Source organism: Budorcas taxicolor, chromosome 5 (assembly GCF_023091745.1).
Source record: "Budorcas taxicolor isolate Tak-1 chromosome 5, Takin1.1, whole genome shotgun sequence".
Lineage (NCBI taxonomy): Eukaryota > Metazoa > Chordata > Mammalia > Artiodactyla > Bovidae > Budorcas > Budorcas taxicolor.
The window spans coordinates 154,418,236-154,421,588 of record NC_068914.1 but is presented as its reverse complement, the minus strand read 5'-3'; positions in this window follow the sequence as shown (position 1 = coordinate 154,421,588).

Here is a 3,353-nt window from a genome sequence, read left to right as displayed (position 1 = left end):
TCCTGTGAAGGACCACCCGTCATCACCCCCTTTCCAGGCCCATTTCCACTGGTGGGAAGTCAGAGGCTCCCTTGGTGGGGGTCAGGGGTGGGGGTAACTGCATCCCTAAATGAAGATGCTTGGAATGCCCCCCCACTGCCTGTCCAGTCCTCGGGAAGGCTCACCAACCCCCACCGACCCAGCAAGACCAGAGTCACCCACTTGCACCCCTTCTTGTGCCAGCGCACCCCCAAAGCAGCCACTCAAGTACAACCTTCAGACTTTGTAGCTGTTTTTATTATTAATATTATCTTCTCCTTTAAGCATCCCTTTAAGGGTGAAATGAAATCCAACCATTTACAGAGAAAATGATTTCAGAATGTACATATTGATTTTCCCTTACAAAAAAAATAATACTATTATTATTATCGGTGTCCTTAAATTCCACATTTCCCAGGGCCCTGCCTGCTGCTGGGGCAAGTCCTAGCTCCCCACCCTGTCACCTGTCCCCAAAGCTCTCCCACACCTGCTGTGGAAACCACCACACCCTAGGGAACCCCCGTAGGGTGGGCTGGGCCTCCATGAGTCTGGAGACCCCCAGGCCAGGGCTTCCCAAGGAAGGAAGGAAGGTGGCTATGACAACAGGGCCAGCAGCCTGCTGGCATCCCCTTTCACAGTTTGGTTTGCCTTCATGGAGGGGAGTGGCCCAGGGATCCCCTGTCCCCGAAGTTCCCAGTGTATGATGTGACTCTGAGTGAAACTCTGCAACCCCATGCCTTGGTCCCCTGACCCTGCAGATGGCTGGGCTTGCTCTCCATGGCCAGGCCTCCACTGGGGGGTGACCACAAACACACCTGGCCCTCCTTGTTTGAGAGGGAAGGTGGGGTCTGGCATGTCCAAGCTCCTTCCCTCTTTCTACCTTTGCCCCTGAGCTGGCAAACTGGAAGCGAGGGACCCCTGCCAGCCTGGAGGGGGGACCTCCCCACAGGTGTGGGGGTGTGGGCTGAGGAGGCTGTCAAGGTGGGAGGCTGGGGCTCAGGCATGTGTCCCCAGAGATGCCCGCCCAGGAGGTGGGCAGAGGTGGCTGGCGGGCAGGCCCTGGCCTGGAGTGACCTGGAGCCACAGGGACACCCTGACCTCTTGAGCCACTTCTCAGCCCCAAGAGGGGCTGGGGGGTTGGGGGGGTCGCTGCTCTAACTCCAAGGGAGGGGTTGGTTCCCTTGGGACACCCCCTCAACTGGAGGGACAGTGGGGGCCCCCCAGCCTGCTTCATGCCTGCCTGCCTGAGGCTGTTCCGCAGCCAGCTCCCCACACCACACCAGCTCCCCGGGAAACCCCCCAGTAAGACACACCGAGAAAGTCTTGGCTGGAGGCTTAGAGGGAAGAGGCCAGGAGGTCGTGGTCTCACAGCGGTACAGCCCTCAGGTTGAGAGCATTCTCATTCCTTAGACTGAAAGACAGACAGACAGACAGACCCCCATATCCCTTTTAGCCTGGCTTTCTGGCTCCCCAGGTTGCCCTTCTGCCTCAGTCATTTTGGGGAGTTGCAGGAAGTATGGCCACAGGCTCCAGGTCCCAGCAAGGAGAGGCCTGGGCCCTGTTCCCACGTCCCACACACAGGCATGTATGTACAGGGACACACCAACACAGACACGGACAAGTACACACCAAGCATGCACCCATGCCATAAATACACACGCACGCAAAGACATGTACCGTTCCACAGGCAGGCTCAGCATCACTGGGTAAACACCCGAGGGGGCCGTTGGGAGGGGGCACCACTCCCTGCCCACCACTGCATGCTCTTAGTGATCCAGCCCTGGGTCGCCAGTGAGGCGGGCAGGGACGGGCTGATGCAGGAGCTGTGAGCATGTCAGCAGGATCCCACCAGGGCAACAGTCACTTCCGCCCTCTCCCCTCCTCCCTCAGGGTCAGAGATGCCCCTTGTCCCTGTAAGTATCCTCTCCACCTTTATTTTTTCCCCTCCTTCCTTTAATAGGTGAAAAGGGCAGCCCAGCTGGGAACCATTTCTCCCACTTCCCTTGCAGCTCTGGTGGCCAAGTGACGTAGTCCTGCAAGATGCCATCAGAAGTGACTGTGCCACCTCTGGCTCACGCTCTCAACAGAAGGGGCATGCACGTCCTCTGTTTCCCTCGGACATGGATGCAAACAAGACGGTGGGAGCTGGAGCAACCACTCTATCCAGAGATGGAAGGCATGAGGCAGGAAAGCAGAGCTGCCCTCCAGACCACCACCCTCCAGAGAGGTAAGTTAGAAACAAGCTTCTGTCTGCTGAAACCACTGTATTTTGGGGTCTCTTAATTACAGCAGCTTAGAATCTACTCTAACATATACACCCCCCTCCCCCGAGGCAACTAAGGAATGAGATGACAAACAACTGGCCTTAATGTCCCTCGTGGGCCCAGAGCAGCCTTGTGGCCCCTTCCTGGCCCCAAGCCAGCCCCCAAAGGGGCACAAGGGTGCCTCCACCTGAGACAGTGGAGAGCTGAGGCTGTGGGTTCTAGTGGGAAGGGGTGATGGGGGAGGAGGCTGCCCACATCTCACCTACTAGGCTAGCTGACAGTCCCATCCCAGCCTGAGAACTGGACTCTTGGAACTTGCAAGGACTGGGTGGGCAGCCCACAAGACAGCGATATAAAAAGTAAGAAGAAAGGTCAAGGCCAGCTTGGGAACCTAAAAGAAGACTCCCCAGGCTTCCCCACACCTGCGTCATCTCCAGAGGGGCTGAGGGCACAGGGCCATCTGTGCTGTATGTCCTGTGAGACGAGAGTGGAGGTCCCCACTCCCTCTGGCCCGGCACTCCTGAGGCCACTACAAAGCATCCATTGGAGCTTCTTTCCAGCTGCCGTTTTTCATTCCCTCCCACCCTGGTGTCCCTGCTTCTTCCAGGGCCCGAATGCGACTATTTACAGAGCCCTGGGAACTCCTGGCATCTCTCCCTTCCTACCGTGGGTCCAAAGCCCCAGGAGGCCACATGGTGGGCTGCTTCTCCCTGGAGGGGACCGCAGCACCCCTCTTGCTGCCCCAGGGTTCCTGCAGGCTCCCTCCCCCGCCCACCCCTGCTCCCCAGTAACCCTCCTGCACTCTCTGCAGGCACCTCCCAGCCGCAGCACTCCTAGGGGCGGTGGCACCTGCTCTCCTACCCTGGGGGGTAAGGGTGTTTTCTGAGCTCACAGGCCTGACCCTGGATTCACAGGGGCTTGAGTAGGAAAGACTCCCCCACCTTCCACTCCTGGTCCTCTGACGAACCACCCAGAGGGTGGAAGGAGGCAGAAAGGTAACAACAGGAGGGGCAGGGGCCAACACCCCACCCCACCCCTACCCTGCCCCTGGCCCTGTAAGATCATGCAGCC